Below are 22059 nucleotides of genomic sequence, written 5' to 3'. Positions count from 1 at the left end.
GCACCTGGTACTCTGATTTGCAATGACTTGAAAACGAGAACTTGGCTGAAAAGATGCAAAAGATGTTTTGCAACTGCTTGCCACAGCTAGAAATTAGAGATGAGAGGATATGTAATTGGCACTGATGAAAACAAAATGCAGACTAAAACACTTTTGCACAGACCCATTACATTATCTTGATTGGCCGATGTGCATGTATAATCAGGAATGTTCTCACTGCACATGTCTGAGAGGAAGAGACAACTCATATGTAGGATTCAGGGACTGGTTGCATGAAACACCCTAAATCTTCAACCTTGGTTGTTCACTGGGACGCCGTATCAAGTTCTGCCTGTTATACTCATTGTCTTCTATCAGAATACACTTCTGTTTTCACAAGAGTAGGGTGAGGATTTCTAATCTTACGGGACATGAGCATCACTCTCCTGGGTTAAAGTCTGTGGTTGTTTGACCCATCCACCACTGCTCCTGCCCACCCAACTTGGACTTTCACCGCATTAACTTTTGTTCTTGTCCTGCTGCGTTTCCCCAGCGCTGCAGAGTGCTGTTAAACTATGACAGCGACTGGCTGCATATCATGCCAATGTTAAATGACGGCTTTTTTCTTCAGTGTTTGACGCCGCAGGTCACTGCCCAAGCACCGGATTTCGACGACTTCAGAGTGAGACTGGGTTGAGATTTTACAGCGGTAAAAGTTTCCATGGAGATTGTTTGTTTGCTTGGACCCATCCTTGTGATGCCTGTTTTCATCTTACAAAGTTGGCTTGGCTTGTAGTTAGATAGTGAAAAAATGGCAGAAGAAGACAAGAAAACCATACTGGTCAGTCGTAGAAAGCACAAAGTAAAAGTAACTTTGATCCCAAATACCAGGAAACAGAAAATGACGGTAGGAAGAAGCAACAAAAAGTTCTTCAGTCAAATCTAAAGTGTAAAATCAAAAGTGTATCCAGTGGGTTCTCCTGGTGTCAGAACACTCTTCTGTGTAAGTGTTTTTCATTTATCACCATAAACTTGATCATATTGCAGTTTAGACAGAGTCAGAGGTACCTTAAGTAGTTTTTTTTTTTGTTTTTTTGTTTTTTTTAATCTTGCTTTGGTTGCTAAGGTCTTTTGTGCAACGGTCTTGGGATTCCTTAAGTATAAGACCAAGTCAAAGAAAAACCCATACTTACTAAGTGAACATTTTAAGGAAACCGTAAGGCGAAGATTTAAGGGTGTTTCATGCAGCTGATTTTATTTGATGAAACCTTAACTAGGACTTAAAGGAAAATCTTAAGTTAAGGTGTTTTATCCAACTGGCCCCAGGCCTGTGGGGTGGAGTTATACTTCAGGGGCTGTATTCACAAACATTCTGAGAACACTCTCAGACAGCTCCGAACTTAGCTTAAATTTTTATAGTAAGGAGTCCTAGCTTAGGAGTGTTTAAGGAAAGTTCTCAGAGCGACTCTGAGCAAGGAAGGGACAAAAACTTTTACCTTAGTGAAGAGGTGTGGTTGACCCCGTTGCTTGGTATGATGTTTTCTTTCAACAGATGTGATTGGTTGTCACAGACATGCCCTTTTTGTGCGCCTGCAAGGTGTGGACACCCGGTGGAAATGAAATGAACTGCTGACTGTGAAAGTGTTATCATTAGCCCCTTTTACACTGCCAGATTTTCTGCGAATGTTGGGCCGTTCTGCCGGCAAGCTGCAAGCATTTAGACACACAGAGCTGGATTGGCAAGTTGATCCGAGGTGCCCAATTTTCCACCTCGTAGGGTAGTCATATTGGCGGAACGCTTCTAGTTCAAAAAGACTGAGGCGACCTTTCGCAACGGGAGGGGCTGTTGAAGACTTGTGGGAGGAGCTGTTGATAAACAGGAAACAGCTGATAGCAGGAATTAGTGAGCGGCTAGTAGCAAGAGGGAAACGCAAGCCTGACAGACACTGTAAAGATGAGCAACTGAGGAGACAAGGAATTGCGCGCCCTCCTCGTCCTCGCAAACGAAGAGGCCATTAACCGTTAGATGATGGGGACGGTGCTTTTATACTGCCAATGCTGAAGGAAAACTGATTGGGCTTTTCTGCAAATTTGCACAATTCCTGTTGTAAAAGGGCTATAGTTAGTGTGATCACTCTGCTGATGGAAGGTTGAGACAGACTCAAGTCATCACTACAGCACTGTTGTGTTTTCAGCTTTTCAGATGTCTTAATGTTGTGATCATTTTATTTCTGGCATTATAGCATTGTGTGAAATGTGTGCATATACCTAACAACATCACACATATTATCCCTGCATGATCTAATCTGTGTCACTCACGGCATTTGGAGAATATTTCTTCAAACTCTGTGTCTTTCCACCATTTTCTCCTCTGCTTGAGAAACTCTTTAGCCTCTTAAAAGTCCTTGTCCCTGCTCGTAACAGTTTTTCACCCCAGGAGCTCTTTTAAGGTCTAAGATGCTCTGTAAATAACTTTTAGCTTTACAAGGTCATAGTCTTAACTTTAAGGGAAAATTCTCAGGAGATTCTAAGAATTTTGTCACTAGGAGCGACTCTTAGTACGAGGAAGTTTTGTGAGTACGGCCTCTGTTTTACAAAGGACACATTACAGTAGGAAACGCACTGCTATAAATAATAAAATTAATGTTGGCTGAATCACTGCCACTCTGTTTTGGCCACTGGGACACTTGAGTATAACAATGTCATCGTTAATGTTATCACTAACACCTGTGACAGCAGACATTTTCCTCACAGGATCCCTCTTACTGTCATGATTCTGCAGGTGAAGCTCTAGACTGTAGGTACAATAACCTGCTGCCACTGTGAGCCAACAGGAGGATAAAGTGATATTTCCTCAACAATATATCTGGCATGAATTCAAAAGGACCAAAGCCACTGTTGTTTGTGAATGAGGAAAAACTTCTCACGCTGACAGGAAGTGAGTCTTTGATACTAAAAATGGAGGCCGCAGTTTGGTGAGTTTCCTCTTCTTCATTCTCAAGTTGACGACTGAAAACAATTACCAACACAGACCTTCCTTCACATCCTGATAATCAGATTCAGTTGTCTTTTTTATTGTCACTTGTTTTAATTTAAACAGCTGAAGAAGCGTGGTGATGATGTGGACAGTGTTTCAGAGTATCTTTGTATGTAGAGTCATCCTTGACTTTGCTGACATTGTAAAAACTCAGGGACCTGAGGATCAGAATCAGTGGTGGACAGTTACAACTGTAATATACTGTGCTTTACTTGAGTACTCCAATTTTCTACAACATTCTATTCCACTACGTGTCAGAGGAAATATATTGTACTTGTTATGGAGTCTTTTTACACTGTTGTACTGTATAGGCTCAAACTTCTTGAATGAGAGCTAAATGGAAAGCAGAGCTAAATGGTAAACAAACATGGCAGCACACCGGTAAGGTAAGACAACACGTTTACATGTCGTTTTCTATATGTTCTCTGACATTTATCCTAACGATATGAGGCAGTCTTTGTGGGGAAAAAAGCTTGTTTAGTGGACTAACTTTGCACTTGAATTATGCCTGTTCACTTACGTTTTAACAGGTCTGACACTACTAATGCGCCCCGGTTGTATCTAGGCTAAAGGCTAACATGCTAACTATTATTTTTATGTCACTAGTCACTTGAAACATATTTAGGACGATAGGAGACAGGTTGAAATAAACCAAAATTTCCATTTAATAATATGTAAACATGTGAGTTATAAAAAAATTCACCACCCGTACGGTCACATGAATGTTGACATTAGCTATATAGACCAAACTGTTTGTTGTACCAGGCTGTAAACATGTTTTTTTCTGCTGTAAAGTTGGGCATTTAACACAGGTGTCTATGGGGATTTAGGCCCTGATCACACAGAAAGCATTTTGGCAGCTGGAGGCGGCTTTTTGTACTTGTTTCCAATGAGAATGAAGCTTTTTGCTTGATGATTTCGCATTGTGTGTTTCTGCGCTCAAGGTTCCTGCCGTTTTTGCCGGTGTGCTCTGAACTCAAATTGAAAAAACTTCAACTCAGAGTGGAACAGCACCCCAAGTCATCTCTTTTTTCATCATAGCCACAAGTTCACAGTTGGTAAACAATGGAGGAGAAACTGGTGGTAGCAGTTGCTGGATAGCCAGAGCTAGACAGCCCGAGGTTAGACAGCAGCTTGTCAAACTGCTCCCGAGTCATCCTAAAATATGCCTGGAAATGGCCATCATTGAGGGGAAGCTCCCAGAGTACTGGTGGTACTCCCCATGATCCACCCTCTGTTTTAGGGTCTCATTTACCCACACAGATCTCTGTTTCCCTGTGCCCAACAAGCTATTTGCTGACAGCCTCTCACCCTCAACCAGAGCTACAGCAAGTACCCTCTGCCTGAACATTTTAGGAACTAGATACTAATTACTGTGGGGAGAAAAAACGGTCGATTGATTACACGGAAAGGTTAGTGTAAGGATGTGATGGGATGGTTGCCTGGCAACAATAAAAAGGTGCAGCAAGCACTTTTTACTAGTGGCAAAAAAAAGAACTCCAAAACACGACTTACTCTGTTTTGGAGCCAGCCTCAAGTGGCCTTGTTAGGAGCTGCAGTTCCCTGCACTTCCATATTGGCTTCATTTTTTTAGTCTTGTTGCTTGGATAAATCAAATAAGAAATGGTAAAGTCTAGCATGTAGGATTTTGTGGCATCGAGCAGCGAGGTTGCACAGCTGAATCTTCCCCGAGCATGTTGGAGAACTACGGTGGCTGATACAAAAACGCAAAAATGTGAATAGCCCTAACTAGAGCCAAGTGTTTGGTTTGTCTGCTGTATGCTACTGTAGATACAACATGATGAACTCTGTGGAAGAGGATAGTTATGAAAATTTTATTCCATTTCTGCCAATACACTCCCCTACATCCTGCACACTAAACCCTTAAAACAATGATCCTAATTCAAACTGTCATTGATCTTCTATTTAATGGATCATGTTAAACATCCCTCTCGTATGCGATATGGATATAACGCATTGTGTGTTTGTGTATGTTGGCACACACTAGACTCAAACACACATGCTGTGACAATAATGTATTGTGGTATTCAGGAATGTCATGGACAGTGGGCCAGTTGGTGTTCTTCATCTGCAACACAGACTCTATTTCTGAAATGACAAACAACAACCTGTTGTTACTCTGCCCTCTGCACCGCAAGGTGTCACGTCTGAGAGAGTGCAAACAGAAGCAGGCTCAGTTTTGTGCCGGGCGGCATGCTGTTGTTCTTGTGAGGCGTTAAAGCACACAGTGTTCTTAATTGGTTGAAGGCTCTATTTGCTCGGCTGCTGGAGAAATACAGTCATCATCTTAGTGGGGAGGAATGTTTTTATTTTTAATTCTTTGTTTCTGTTGCAATTGTTCCTTCTCTGCTCTTCAACATTCGGCCACATGGACTGTTCTCTAAGTCTCCAGCTACAGCATAGCATTAAGCTTTCATGATGCAAATCTGTTTCAAACTGGAATATACGCTCATGAATAGATTATTCACTTTATCTTAATTTGTCTAATGGGTAGTTCAATGTGTTCTTGGTGGCATGCTAAAGAAAAGAGAGTAACTTTCACACACTCATTTGTGACTTGTGTATTGTGTGTATTAACAGTTTACTTGAGCAATTCTTCTTGCAACACAAAATGAGGCAACAGCAGAACTGATATTCATGAAATCAGACGTCTCCTTGACTATCAAATGTGCGTAATGTGGTTTCAGTTTCCTTCATTGAGTAGGTAGATTTTTAGCCATGCAAGTGGCATGGCTTTTGGTCTGACGGTGTCTGTCTGATGGTCGGTTTATTGGTCTGTTCACCACTTTGGTTGACATGGATACATCTCAAAGCTATTTGATGGATTGCCATCAAATTAACAGACATTCATGGTTCCATGCGAATGAATCCTACTGACTGGTGATCACCTGACTTTTCCTCTGATGACATTGTTGGCTTTTATTCATGTGTCTTCACAACTATTGCCATAAAATTTGTCACACTCCTGGTTCCCTCTTCTTGAAGTCATTGGTTTTGTTTTTTTTTTTATTGGGTCTTCGGTAAGATTTTGACACTTTTGGGTGTCTTTACAAAGGCGGTTGCTAGCAAGTCCCGGTAATGGCGGTGTCGGCAGCCTAAATCCAGTCATTTATGCTGAGTCTCAGCTGAGTCAGGCAACCGGAATGTGGCCCAGCTATTATCATTTGGCGTGCTGAGTTTGGGCCAATGCTGGGCAAGATCATCTCTGATAACAGCCCAGCGATGGCAGTGTTGGCAGCCGCAATCAGGCCAGCTGATTTGGCCTGATTCTGGGGCATCATTCATGCCGAGTCTCAGGTGAGTCGGGCAACCAGACCCGGCCCGGCTAATTTCATCCAGCATGCTGAGTTCAGGCTGATTTTGGGCCAGGTCATTTTGGCTACCTGGGGTGGATAAATGACACAACACGGCCTTATGGCCTAATTGTGGTGACAACGTTTAGTCACGTGACAGTAATGGAGTTCTTTTATAGCCTGACGTTAGCTTGTTACTAATGGTGATTGCATTTACGTTTCAAAACTCATAAACGTGCTTGCAGCAGAGCTTTTTTTCTGCAGTAATCCAAAATCCAGTTTAAAAAAAAAATCCTATTGGCTTTCTGACAGTGGAAACAGGGCAAAGCTAACTTCCATGTTGGCCTCCAAAAGGTGCCAGACGGTGAGCAGCAGGCATCCAAAAGACACTGCACCTTCTAAACACAAATATTGCATGGTGAATCTGAAGTTGGCTTTTATTTTCAATTTCTCTGGCAAGTGTTTCGCATAGTATACCTACAATACTTATATCAGAAGAGACTCGTTTTTATAGTGAAAATAATGTTTATTAGCATGTGCACAGAAGAATGAAAAATGTGAAAAGTCTTTGGCGATTAGACCCTGTAGAGATGGTATGATTTAAGGAGGGTGATGAATCTATGGTCGAATAGGGACCCTACGCTGAGCTGCTACATGCTAACATGCTAAACTAAGATGGTAAACATGGTAGCATTAATCTGCTTAACATCAGCATGTTAGCATTGTCATTGTGAGCTTAGTACAGCCTCACAGAGATGCTAGCATGACTGTAGACTCTTGGTCTGTATACTGTCTTGTTTTACATTTGACTCCTGTTTTCATATTTGTCACGTACTTGGCATATCATTTATTGAAAACAGATAAAGTTGCAGTCTTGTCTGAGTCATAGTGCACAGGCCAGCAACAACAAGCAGAGATTTTCCGTATCTCATTTACTGTATTAGATGCCCACACAAAATCGCCAGGAGCAAAGACAGGCTCTTACTAACAGCATCTTCAGGAATGAATTATCGCCTTTGCTTTACTTGTTTATGAGACAAGGTAGTGAAAGTGAAAACAACACATACTGTATTGTGACATACTGTATTATCTCCAGTGCTGATATCTGCTCCAAAGGTATTAATTGAGTCAGTTGTAGAGGTGGGAGAATGATTCACATGCTCTTCATCACTGGTTTCACTATGTCTCTCCCTGTTTTCCATCAGTCCCCTCCCCTCCACCCCCATGTAAGTATTTCCACCATCAGCTCCAGCTCATATCTAGCTACTGTCAGACTCAAGTTTTCCGCTGCTCCCCTGGGAATTTTGGACTTTAGATGATGGATAGTATAGTCCATTCACTGCAGATAGCGCATCGGTTTTCTCAGTCTGTGCGTCCCACTGTTTGGAAAAACCATCAGGCTGGAAGTCGGCCTTCGCACAGAGAGAGGTGAAAGGTCAAGTGTCAAATAGGGACTGATGTGGACGGCCACATGCCTCAGCCTTGACCTTCCAGCTGGACGTGCATGAGGACAGAGCTGTACTGTTCTGCTGCGGAGATCTGCAGCCTTCTCACCACGCAGACACACTCTCAAACACTCGTTATGACTCTTCAATGGAAACAGTGGCAAATACAAACAGCCACATTAAAGACGATACAGCATAGCTCATAAGGCTGCAGGGATTAGCATAGCAGCTATGATTAAACACGCATTAAAAAAAAAACACGCTCATGAACATGCACACACTCATGACCTCCCACTTCCTCCTTGGCATACCCGGCCGCCGCCCCGTCCCACTCCCATGAGTCTCTCTCTGGTCTAAATGGGATCCTGATGTTCTGTTAACCAACCCCCCCTCCCACTCTAAGCTCCCTTCAGCCAGAACCGAGGCTGTTAAACGCGGTTTCGCACTCCTCCCCTTGCCCTCAGCTGCTGCAGAGCGACGTTGACAAGAGGCAGCTGTTGTGGCGGTGAGAGGGTGTGATTGATGCAGTAGGCAGCGACCAGAGGAGATACACAGATAAATAGGCAGATACTCAGACATATGGTGGGGGTTACTTTCAGAATGCACATCCACGTTGTAATAAATACGTGAGCGATTGCCAGTTTATCAGCGCACAAGTCTGTGGTTGTGGCTTGCGGGATTGCTTTAAGCTAATTTGTAGCTGGAGTGCCTCAAACATGCAGTGATGAGAACATTTGGACGCAGGGCGCTGCAGCCGAGGACCTTGAGATGTTGAGAAGCTGAGGAGTCTGGTGGCTTGAAGACAGGAAGAAAGCTTCTTGGTCAGGAGAAGGGAGCCAGTTTAGACAGCTGGTATCATGTAACACTCTAATAAAACTCTTCCCCTTTTACTAACATCTCCCCGCAGAGACAAAACCCAAACTTAAAAGGACACACAAAAACACTAATGCACTGTTTGACTAGCGTGCTGATGGTGGGCGCACACACACACTCGCAGGCGAGAGGGCTCACCTTGTAAAAATGCATGTGCAGTCGAGGGTTTTATTGACTGTGGCTTCGTAATAAGCTCAGCTCTGTCTGCCAGATTCAGGCCTGGATAGTTTGACTGTGTGAAGTGTGTGTGATTGTGTGACCTTTTTGTCCTTGGCTCAATATGCAACGCTGTATTTCTGGCATCTGTTGCCTTCAGCAGAGGCTTAGATCCAGGTGTCTTGTCCTGCAGGCAAGCTCGCATGTACAGCATGTATGTGTGTGTGTGTGTGTTTGTAGTGTACGTACGATGGTGCGCGAGGTGCTGAGTGACACTCTCTGTTCCTTTTTGTCAGGATGTGTCAGCACCCTTATCGCCTTTTCTTTTTACCCCTGCAGCCCTCTCTCCTCCATCTCTGTGTCATCTCTGTGCTGCAGCTCTCGCCAGTTCAGGGTGGCTTGTTCTTTTCTGAGTTTTAGTCGAGGTGTTTTTCTTTTCTCTGGAATAAAGCTGATACTCCGCTCCTCAGACTGCCCCCACAAAAGGCTTGTTAACACACATTATGAAATAGAGTTAGCCTGCAGCTGCTTGTTGGTTTCTTTCAGCAGTGCTAGCAATTTATTTGACGTAAAACAACAGACTTAACGTTACAAATTAGCAGGCATCACTTACAAGCCTTCATCAACTGTCATCTTTTAGCATCCTTTCTCTAAATCATTATCTCCACCAGGCGTTAGACTGGAGGGGATCATTTGTTTGGTCATTTGTGTCTGTGTGAGTGTTTGTATGTATCTGTCTTCAAGTAATCTCTCTAACTACTGGACCAATCAGCCTAATATTTTGTCTGTACATTTATGACTGTGTGCTCAAGGACCTCTTGTGGTTCCAGTGATTCACAATTCTTAAAACCTGTTTTATTGACTGTTTTATACCATCTCCTCACTTCTCTTAACCTGCCGGCAGAAGCCGCAAGTTTTCCAGAAATCAGTTCAGCTAAAAACAACAAGCTTTATTTAGTCTGTCGTAAAACTGACATTGACAAATTGTATGCGTATGTTATGATCCACTAAAGTTAGGCAATATACGACATCAGTTACTCCCTGTTGTTATTATCATTGCTGCCATCTTGACTGTAAGGGAGCCAGGAGGAACAATTTCAAAGGGCAACAATTCTGGACAGCTGGACAATGGGGACCTAGAATTGTCAAAAATAGGTAAGGACTGTATTTGCATTAGCTTCTGAGACTTTTCTGCTGGAATTACAAGAATTGTCCAGAGTGGCTGCGATCAGCTCGGGCGACCACCTGGCGAAGGTCTGCACTACACTACGTGCACTTTTCTAGTTTTGACCATAAGATCTGGAATGTACAATCGGTAAAAGCTACTCTTGTAAATAAGTTTGATGTTTGGTTGCAGCATAATTTACTTTAACTTAGTTCTCATTTCAAAAAAGGAACAATGTTCATTAGATTCAAGAAGAATTCTTAAGACAATAATAAAAATTTGAATTAAAGTTAGATTTAAAAAAAATAATAATTCTGGCGATGGTGACGGAAGAGAGAAGCAAATGCATCAACCATGATGGGCGTCATGTTTTGTTAGATTAGTCATCATTCAAGCAAGTCTTCATCGGCAGTGCCTTTGCCTGATGTTGTTAGGCAACCCAGAAAAATGAAAAGGATAAAATATGTACAATCGTTAAATCCCTACATTGTGGTAAAAAGCATGGGTCTGTACAATACAGCTAAACAACCTGAGTAGGCAGCACGGTGGTACAGTGGTTAGCACTGTTGCCTCGGGTGGGGGAGTCCTTCTGTGTGAAGTTTGCTTGTTCTCTCTATGCCAGCTGGGTACTCCAGCTTCCTCCCACAGTCCAAAGACATACAGGTTAATTGGTGACTCTAAATTGTCTGTAGGTGTGAATGTGAGTGTGAATGGTTGTCCGTCTCTATGTGTCAGCCCTGTGATAGTCTGGCGACCTGTCCAGGGTGTACCCTGCCTCTCGCCAGCTGGGATAGGCTCCACCCCCCTTGTGATCCCCAACAAGATAAGCAGTAATGAATGGATGAACATGAGTAAACAAACTTTAAATAACAGATGATACAGGTTCAGTATGAGAAAAGTCATGTTAAAGCTTAAAAAAAAGTTAGCTTTTCCATGCTAACGTGGACAAATGTCACCAATGTAATAAGAAACAACCTATTTATGTTACTCTGGATTACCCACAGATCTCAGGAACTTGATAAAAAATGGTTCAAAGAACTGTCCTCAGTGAGGTTTGCGAATCATCCACAGCATGAAACATTACTGCCGGACAGATTTGTCACTGTGTATTTTTTTAATTTCTTTTCTCGGGCACCACAAACAGTATTAAACTGAACTGGCACAGAGGCATAAATCACAAAGACTGTGTCTAAAACCTGTGCTATTAAATCCAAATCTATCTCCAGGGCTTAATACCACTGGTGGTAAATTAGAAATTGTGTTGTTTTTTTGTCATTTGGGTGGACTGAAGCTTCAAGGTTTGTTCTTTCCTGGGTTCAATACATGTGGTAATGTATCTGGGAAGTGTTCCCGGGCATGGCAAACAAAATTAGATGCAGGGTAAAATTGTATTCCTCTCTCTGCTGCCGTCAGGGATTCGTTATGTAAGTGGTTTAAAATGTTTAGGCAACTTTTTCTTGCCCCTCTATCTGGTGCTGTTTCTGTAACACTGGACGGGCTCCTCCCCTAATTGAGTGTTTATTTTTACCCTGTGGGCAGAACAAGGTACTGTCCAGCATGTACACAACGTCCAAGAAATATATAGACACACGCACACACATACACACACAAGTGGGCCCTCCTTGTCATGTGATTCAGGCCTTGTGATAGTAATGTTGTTATAGGAGACACATTCCATCAGGATTTGAAGGAGGGATCTTGGGTGTGTGTGTGTGTGTGTGAGCGAGGGGTGCTTTAAATCAAATCCACCGCACATCGTCCATCAACAGGTCTTACTCTCACTCATCAGCACGGTAACTGCACACCGCCAGCATGGCAACCGCAGCCTATATCCCGGTTTAGCTAGTTTTTTTCCCTCCTCTTGGGTCATCTGCCAAATCAACGCTTTCAAGTCCACGATCAAGCGGCGCCGGCATCCTCACTGTCTCTCATGACAGTGATGGAGGACACAGGAGCCCCATCAACCCGCTTTTAACTACATGGATCTAATAGCAGAGGTCATGCATGTGTAATGGGAGTCTTCACAGAGCAGATTTCCATCAGAGACCAGCCGTATAGGCAGCGCTTTCCACCTGAAGTCATCATTGCTGTCAGCCACCTGTAAAAAAAATCTTATTGTCTACATTTATAAAACAGCATCATGATCTGCAGTCCATGCTGTAGTCGACTGCCTGGTCTCCATAGAAACACAGATTTTGAGCACAGAAGTCTTGCACTTCCACCAAATAAGTTGTGTGGTTAAACTATACCTTCTGCCTGATGTGAACACTGCATCTCAGTTTTATAATTCATGATGCATCGATCACTGAACGAGGCCCAAGGCAGAAATCTCACACACTTTGACTCTGGGTAAGATCATGGACCGCTAAAAGCTTCACATTATGGAGCTCAGGCCCCAAAATGAGAAAAGATTTTATTGTTAATTTAATGTAAAATTAATAACTGTCTGCTGAACATGAAGACATGGCACTGATGTTGTAACAAGCTGTGATTTAAGTGGACATTCTCATGCATTATCTCACTGGCTTAAAGATATACTATGCAGGATTTTCCTGAAAGTATGCAGAATTATAGAAGTAATCCTCTAAATCATCACTGATGACCCACTAGAAGTGTGTAGTTGTGTATATTTCTGCAGACTCTGCCCTCTGCCTGTGCTTTCTTATCTTATGTTATCTTATGAGTGATTGACACCTTAGAAATATCCCTGTATTCAAAGAAGAACCCTCATTGAATTAAAAACAGTGCCGTTTGCTACATATGTCTTTGCACAGGCGAATCCATCTCTATCATTTTTTTCTTTTTTGTAAAATAGTCAGTTAGATCTATAACAAAATTATATGCTTATTCCAAATAAACTATAATAAACCATTAAAACTGTTAGATTAAATAAATAATTTCTCATTTTCTTATATGATATCCAGTGATGATTGCTGGGTAATATGTAGGTTAACGTTTTCCAGTGTCAAGTCTCTGACCATGTGATAAGACGATATGTGCACGACAGTGTACACTTGCGTCACAGAACGTCTCCACCACAGCAAAATATGAGGGAAAATACAGGCAGAGGTCAGAGTCTCTGCAGATAAATACACAGCCACACACCTCTAGTGAGTCACAAGTGATGATTGAGAGGGATTGCTCTTGTGTGAGTCTATGCATTGTTTTTTTATGATAATTTTGCATTGTATATCTTTAACAAATTTACAGTATGAGTAAGATGAGGAGTATCTAATCTCCTCCAAATAAAGACAGGAACCATATCAGTGTTTCCATGCTCTCAAAACAACCCTTATAGCTGTAACCATACAAAACATTAAAGCCTGCTGCGTGTCATATGGCAGTTTTAGGTTGGATAACATTTAAATGATACTAAATTAATAAAATTTCCCTTCCAATTTTTTCGGGCAAGTCCAGAAAGGATGAGTTAGGGTCCCAGCCCAGCCGCCACAAGAAAATGTTTGCATTGTCAGTTTCCGCAAACCACAGATAACTCACATTTTCACATTTCATAATATCATGTCGAGTCCAAAGTGAAAAATATATATAATATTTAAGCTGAGTTTGTCTTAAATGGTGGAGAGGATTGTGCATGGTGTTTCATGGTGTGTAGTCTGCAAAGATGCTAGAAGTGAAGGTAGGGCCTCGTCAATGAAACTTGCGCTGTCAGAGCTCGGCAGGACTAATATAAATATGTCATTTATTTGGACTAACATCTCCAGGGGTTTTATCATACAAGCGTGAAAGATTATACTGACAGAAACCTCATACACTTTCCAATGCGTCCACTGCCAAATAATGAGATTTTTAAAATACCGTGATTAAGATAAAACATAAAAGTATTTAAATTAAGCATTTACAGCAGTGATGGAGAGCTAAGTGCCACAAAGTTTCATTTAGATGACCTGTTTGGTTTTTAAAGTATAATCCAGAAATATAATCTACGGAAGCATAATGCTGCTAAAAAAATAATGGGTCAGTATTCAATATTAACGTGAAAAGATTATTGTTCTAACAAGAAGTTTTTCACATTATTACAATATATTTTCACGTTATAACAACATATTTTCATGTTGAAACATGATAACTTATATTGTAAAAACGTGAAAAGTTTCACGTTATAACGTGAAAATTTATATTGTAAGAACCTTTACAATACAAATTATTACGTTATAACATGACACTTTTCACATTTTTACAATATAAATTATCAAGTTAACATGAAACTTTTCTCGTTTTTACTATTAAAAATTATCACATTGCATGTTCTTACAGTAAATTATCATGTTATAACATTAAACTTTTCACGTTTTTACAATACAAATTATCACGTTATAACACGAAACTTTTCACGTTTTTACAATATAAATTATCATGTTATAACACAAAACTTTTCACGTTTTTACAATACAAATGATCACGTTTCATGTTCTTACAGTATAAATTATCATGTTATAACATGAAACTTTTCACGTTTTTACAATATAAATTATCACGTTAACATGAAATTTTTCACTTTTTTAACAATACAAATTATTACGTTTCATGTTCTTACAGTATAAATTATCATGTTATAACATGAAACTTTTCACGTTTTTACAATACAAATTATCTCGTTATAACACAAAACTTTTCACGTTTTTACAATATAAATTATCACGTTAAAACACGAAACCGTTCACATTTTTACAATACAAATTATCATGTTTCATGTTCTTACAGTATAAATTATCACGTTATAACATGAAACTTTTCACATTTTTACAATATAAATGATCAGGTTATAACAAAACTTTTCACGTTTTTACAATACAATTGATCATGTTTCATGTTCTTACAGTATAAATTATCATGTTATAACATGAAACTTTTCACCTTTTTACAATATAAATTATCACGTTAACATGAAATTTTTCACATTTTTACAATACAAATTATTACGTTTCATGTTCTTACAGTATAAATTATCATGTTATAACATGAAACTTTTCACGTTTTTACAATACAAATTATCACGTTAACATGAAACTTTTCACGTTTTTACAATACAAATTATTACGTTTCATGTTCTTACAGTATAAATTATCATGTTATAACATGAAACTTTTCACCTTTTTACAATACAAATTATCACGTTAACATGAAACTTTTCACGTTTTTACAATACAAATTATTACGTTTCATGTTCTTACAGTATAAATTATCACGTTATAACATGAAACTTTTCACATTTTTACAATATAAATTATCAGGTTATAACAAAACTTTTCACGTTTTTACAATACAATTGATCATGTTTCATGTTCTTACAGTATAAATTATCATGTTATAACATGAAACTTTTCACCTTTTTACAATACAAATTATCACGTTTCATATTCTTACAGTATAAATTATCACGTTATAACATGAAACTTTTCACGTTTTTACAATATAAATTATCACGTTAATATGAAACTTTTCACGTTTTTACAATTAAAAATGATCACGTTTCATGTTCTTACAGTATAAATTATCATGTTATAACATGAAACTTTTCACCTTTTTACAATATAAATTATCACGTTAATATGAAACTTTTCACGTTTTTACAATTAAAAATGATCACGTTTCATGTTCTTACAGTATAAATTCTCATGTTATAACATAAAACTTTTCACGTTTTTACAACAGAAATGATCAAGTTTTAACATGAAACCATATTTTTATGACATGAAAATATTTTGTTGTAACGTGAAAAACGTCTTGTTAGAACAATAAACTTTTCACGTTATGACATAATACTGTTCCATTATTTGTTTCCTGATGTGGCAGCAATACGCTTCCGTAATAATCTCCCTAAATGTCACGTGACTCTGAAAATACTGGTTACATTTGCTTAAAATTGTACAAAAGTGGTGCCAAATTTATCACAGTACCCTGAAACCCCTGCTGAGAGTTAATGCCATACACCTGGGGACACTCGTTTAGCCTGTTCCAATGTGAGTTCACTTAATGCTAGGAAGGACTTTTGCCTTGCCTCTGTAGGATCCTTCCAAGGACTTGTCCTACTAAGGAAGGGTCCTTGACTTTGAGAAACACCCATAGGCTTCCTAAAAGATAAATATGGGGAGAAAAGTATATTTACTCCATAGGCTACATCTAAATGATTTACGACTTAAAAAATGACCATTAAACATAAACTTACTTCAACATTATATCCTACAGCACATATATAATAATTAGGTGAATGTGTTAATGACTGTATCACCTGTAGCACCAACAGGCTGCACACTACATACGAGCCGTGCAGCTACAACCCAGCCTGTCAGTCTCCTCGAGCCTCCGCCCCGCCTGCCTGTTAACGGGAACTCCCCCTAAGTTCCCCGGTTCTCCTCTCCCTGCTCATTCTCTCCCTGAACTGTCACACACACACTCTTATCCCCACACATACACGTCCACACACACGGAGTCGCTGCATGTCGGAGCAAAACGTCTGGACTCTCTCTACCGCCGCTGCTGCCGCCGCTCCTCTCCCGGTTACCGAAGAGCGGCTGTTTGATTTCGCAGTCTGCGGCGAGCCTCGTCGTGACAGAGTTTGGAGACGGCAGAAGGAGCAGTGAAGGAGGAGGAGGAGGAGGGAGGAAAAAGGTAAGAGATGGTGTCAAAATGAGTGTTTTCCCTCCGCGCTGTTTGGAAACTTTACCGTGTGTTTACCGTCTCCTCCGCGGGCTCGTGCGTCGCGGGGACATCGCCTGTATCGTCAGCTGCAGGTTTATTTATTTGATAACTAGGGCGTGTTTATTAAAGTATCTCTGTTTGCGCGCGCGTATGTGTGCGCGTGCTCTTTCGCATTAGAGAGGGGGGATCCTCTTGTTGTGTCACAGGAAGTTTGGAGATTGGAGGCGCAGATTGGAGCGGATCATTGAAGGGGGCAATATGTCATGTGAGTGGAGGCTTGTTTTTCCTGACAGAAAAGGCTGCTCGTGAAGTATGCACAGGTAACTTAATTATGTTGACTTCATGAACTCTTTAAGTGCCATCCTTAAAATGTCAGTCATGTGTTGTTGTTTGGACTCAAGATACAGACGCGAGTGTGTTGCAGAAGTCCAAGAAGTGAATTTGGATATTGTAAACTAATTTTCCCCACATATTTAAAGTGTATTTTTAATTTTAGGTGAGTGTGAGACTGTTTGTTGGTGTGATTAGCAAACCAGTGTTCGATTTATGTGTCTAAGAGCTTGATATTTGACTTTAAAGCACTCTTTAATGCTGAGAAAGACCTGGCTTTTAAACACACAGGCAATTTAAAGTGCTTTACATGCACAGAAATGCATTTATGACAAAAAGGAGAAGAAAAATTGGTGAGTCAAGCCTCCATACACACATGCGATACTCGAAGTGTATCACTGTTGTGTGTCTACTCTGAATGTAAGTGTGTGCGTCCTTCAACACACCCATCATTTGTTTGTTTCTGTGTGTATGTGCAAATATATATAGGCTATGTACATATACATATTTGTGTCAGTGTGTGTTGGTGTATGTGTGTGTGTGTGTGTGTGCCAGCGCGGGTGGTGATATCCTGTCAGATCCTGTGAGGTGGGGGTCAGTCACAGGGTCTCCCCTCTGGAATTCTCCTAGAATAGATGCAACACACACACACACACACACACACACACACACACACACACACACACCCCACATAACTTTTATCACATCTTCAGTCAGCTTAATGTATATTTTCTGTTAATGACGACCCATGCTGACGTCACTTCTGTGATTTCACCCTGTGCAAAGCTGACGTCGTTTATAAGTTTGGAATCCGCTTTATTTCGTAGCTCCACGAATAGAAGGAGGACTATAGCAACTGTGACGTTGTGCTCTCAAGTTAGACCATGTTCTCCTCGATGCTGACACCGATTAGAAGTCTCCTTTACATGCATCATCATTGGATTTCAGTACTCTGGAGTTAGGAGAGTTAAGGCATCGTGTGTGAATATGTGTCGTTCTTTCTTCTCTGCTTTGTGTTGTCTGCCTTTGGCTCAGACCAACACATTCTCACTCTGACGTCGTCACATATTGACGTTGGGTCATGGACTTTCCACGTCCACATATGACGTGCAGGTACCCTGGGTGTGTTGGTTGTTGTTCTGGGAGGCCTTGTCAAGCTCTGCCTGTTACATGCATTGTCTTCTTTCAAGATACACTTCTGTTTCTACAGGAAATTTACTGTTTACATACAGTCTCTTTCAAAATAAATGCACTATGTCGGTACAACAACGCAAAATGACTTTTTTGTCCTTTAACAACTAGCATGTGTGGTTAGGTTTAGGAAAAAAGAACAGGGTTTGGCTTTTGAATCTTACGGGACAAGCACACCGCTATCTCAGGTGAAAGTCAGTGTTTGTTGGACCCATCCGCCACCACTTCCACCTGCTCCAGTCGGACTTTGCCCGCCTTAAATTTTGTCCTTGTCCCGCTGCGTTTCCCCCTGACGCATGCCAATATTAAAGGACCCCTTTTTTCGTTGGTATGACGCCGCAAGTCACTGCCCAAGCGTCAGATTAGACAGTTCTACAGGTGTTGTGAGCACAATGTGTGTCAAACAGTTACATCACTACAGATGCTGGTCTTAGTGATGGATGGACCGTTTCTTTTCACAGTATTGGCTCCTTTAAGCTGATACACAGCCTTTCAAGTTTTGATACTTTTTGAAAAATATGGTGTCGGTTTCTCCGTGACGCTCAGTCTGTCTGTAGTACATGCACGTTGACAGCCAGTGCTGCCCACCACACAAGACTTGTCAATGCATCATGTTTAAGTTTACATCAATAAAGATAAAATATTTTAAACTTAAAGGTCCAGGATGTAGGGTTTAGGGGGATATATTAGCAGCAATGGAATATGATATGATAAGTATGTTTGTTTTGGAGAGGACGCGACCTCTGCGGATAATTCAGCTCCTGGTTAAAACCTCCTGAGCAATGAACATTGAAGGAATTCTAGCAGGGAGTTTCAGCGGGTGGCAATGTGCAATCCTCACCACTAGATGCCGCTAAACCCCCCTAAATCTCACACACTGGACCTTTAAAGCTTACAAATGCACTGAAGTTGGAAGATCGACCATCCAAAGAGATAGTGAATGCATCATTGGCTTTGGCTGGCAGAGGTCTTGACTCGAGTCTGATGTAATCGGCCCTTGCTCGTTCATTTAGCGCTGCAGTTGTGTTATATTATGGTTCAAGAGAACTCAGACATTCAACGGGCTGACCCGGTACGCACCAGTCACTAAAAAGAGTTTTTCAATAAGATTTGTTTGTTAATTTTCATACATCACTAGCCAGTTGGGGTGTGTTGCTGAAGGGCACTTTGGCAGTGCAGACAAACCTCGGTCCTGACAGATTGTCTTTCTGCTGTATGGCTATTCTTATACCCTTATAGACGGTGAAGAATGGCAGGAATGAGTCAGAGAAGGATACGTTAGAAGAGCAACAAACCAGTGGTCCCTTGTTGTTCCCTGGCCTGTTCGGATGATGGATGCTTGGAAGTGTGTGTGTGTGTCTGTGTGTGTCTGTGTGTGTCTGTGTGTGTGAGGGAGAAGGAGTGAGAGGATCTTGTCTGTTGTAACTTGAGCCTGGCTGGACACACTGACTCTTGGAAGGCCACAAAGACTGCTCTGCATGAACTGTGGGGAATGTGGAAGTTTGTGTGTGTGTGTGTGTGTGTGTGTGAGTGAGAGAGAGAGAGAGAGAGAGAGAGAGAGAAATAAACATCCCATTACCAACCACCAAGCTCCTCGACACACACGCATCCTCACCCACAGACACCATCACACCACCATTATCATCATCCATACAAACAGTGGCAAACTTTGAACTGAAACCAGTCGATTTAACAGACAAGATTGACAGAAAATATTTATTGATTTATTGTTTTAATGATTTACAAGACAAAAATACCCAAAGGATTTGCTGCTTTTCACCATTTTGTGTCACAGGGAGTTGTTGTGGCCTTTTCTCTCCCAGTGCCAGTTGTGATACCTAAAGTCAGCGTAGAGCTGCAACTAACAATTATTCCATTATCGTTTAATCTGCAGATATTTTTTGAATTAATTGATTGATTATACGGTGTATGAAATATTAAATGACATCACAGATTCTTAAATCATTTTTAGATATTGCTTTTTATCTGACAAACTGTTTAAAAGTCTGTGATCAATACAGCTGTCACAAATGTGACGCTGGAGCAATCATTTCTGCTAACAAACATATCTTAATGAATTATTGATTATCACAATAGTTGGTGATTATTTCTGTCGATTATTTGATAAGTTGTTTGCAGCTTTAACTCGGAGTATCTGCAGGTACTTAGCATCAATCCTTAATGCATCAATGCTCTTTATTTCCTAATTTAAAATCTGTTTACCTTACTGCATGGAACTAACACATCTATACACACATGTATTATCGACCAAATTTCAATGTTTGTTTATAACAGCTTCTGGGTAGAAAATCCCAGCGTCACAGTACTGATGCTTTTTTTTTTTTTTTTTTTTTTTAAATTTTATTTTATTTTAAATTTTTAGCTTCATTTTTCAACTTAATTTTAATAATTTATTAAAATTAATTGTGATTTTCTAGCTATCTAAAAATGCATTTTTCCAACATAGAAATTCCTTCATACATCAAAATATCTAGCTCAATTAGGTCCCACGTGCTTGTATTTTTTTAATCATTCATATCTTTAAATGGGAAATTTTCCCCATTCAGATGAATGGAGATGTGTTCACATTTGACACAAATTCAAGGTTTTTCATGTATTTCCAAAGCCTATTTCTTCATTCATACATTCATGTAGAAACTCCATTCACACTTTAAAATGTTACCCATCTTACATATATCCTGGCTTGTATTCAACTTTAAAATCCCTTTCAAACTTTTTGAAATATTCCACCTTGTATGGAGCTTGGTAAAAATGCCCTTCTTGGATTTTTACATTGGTTTGTATTGGACAGAATGGTCATAGTCAGAGTGCAGAGAGCTCCTTAAGACACTTCTTCTCTTTAACTCGCTGTCATGCCCACAGTTTTCACTCTACATACATAATATTTGGTCAAAATGGAGTTAAACTTGTGCTCTTTCAAATAATGTAGCTGTGGAAGCAATCTGATGTACACTTTTGGCACGGTCAGCCTGGAAGTGAAAGAAACTCCACCAATTGCTGCGTTGAAATCAGTGTTACCTCAGACTTGAAATCTTACAATACTCCACAGCATTCATACATTAATGGTGTTATTCAGCATTTAAAGCCATCAGCTTTTCAAAATGCAGCATTCACATCCACAATTCTTTCAGAAAATGCACTCTCTTGGTGTTTTATGACATTTTCTGCACCACAGAAGGAGGGGTTAGTAACAAATAATTCTGATCCTGAACACAATCATTAGTTGCACCCTAAATAGAATATCTTCTGATTATGTGAGTGACTTTTTAATATTTATTTTTATAAGCTAACTGATCATGTCTCTATGGCAGAGAAGTCTCAGTATTTGTTTTCCTCCTACTTCTCTGCTACGTGTTTCTAAGCAGAAAGAGAAAAGGTAATTTGGAAGTGTGATTATGTATGCGTGAGAGAAACAAATGTGTGTTTTTCACTTTTCCTCATGGATGAACTGATGCAGCTTTGCGGGTGTGAAATGTGATGTTGAAGTAGCTCGGGGCCAGACATCGCCTCTGTGTGTAAACTTATCTGAGAGTCTCAACCCACGGGGGAAAATGAGTAAATTCACACTTACAGTTTGCATCCTCCTTCCTCCAGTGATCAGTTGTGGTTTTCCTCTTATATCAAAGGATTTCAGTGCTCATCATCTAACCCGAGCCTGTGTTGTCATACTAGATAGCAAAACGTTGGCGGTATATCAAGAGATGCTGCCTTTTCCTATCGTTATCATTTATCAGGGCCACTGATGTCAATTTAAACCATTGACAGAAGGTTTTTTTTATAGCTGCAGCCCTCGTCTTCCCCTTTTTTACACCATTACTCTTCTTGTCACAGACTCAATTTCTCCTTTCTCCTTTGCTTTCATCTACACAAAGCGGAGGAGGCTGTTGC

At 40.4% G+C, this 22059-nt stretch overlaps 1 protein-coding gene across 4 annotated transcripts in view; it reads left to right on the top strand.

The window, feature by feature from the left end:
• Nucleotides 1-22059, top strand: part of ppp2r3a (protein phosphatase 2, regulatory subunit B'', alpha) — a 117555-nt gene that overhangs the window by 3194 nt on the left and 92302 nt on the right. The window contains exon 1 of one of the 4 annotated variants that reach the window (XM_049597172.1): nucleotides 16366-16599. The exons of 1 other annotated variant lie outside the window; for it this stretch is intronic. The gene's annotated coding sequence lies outside the window, so the exon portion shown is untranslated. Of the gene's footprint in view, nucleotides 1-16365; nucleotides 16600-16857; nucleotides 16950-22059 lie in introns of those variants that run through there. 2 more of the 4 variants (XM_049597175.1, XM_049597174.1) reach the window with 2 other exon arrangements.

This window comes from Epinephelus fuscoguttatus, linkage group LG14, assembly GCF_011397635.1.
Source record: "Epinephelus fuscoguttatus linkage group LG14, E.fuscoguttatus.final_Chr_v1".
Lineage (NCBI taxonomy): Eukaryota > Metazoa > Chordata > Actinopteri > Perciformes > Serranidae > Epinephelus > Epinephelus fuscoguttatus.
Note: the sequence above shows the minus strand (reverse complement) of the source record. Positions and strands in the feature narration are given on the sequence as shown.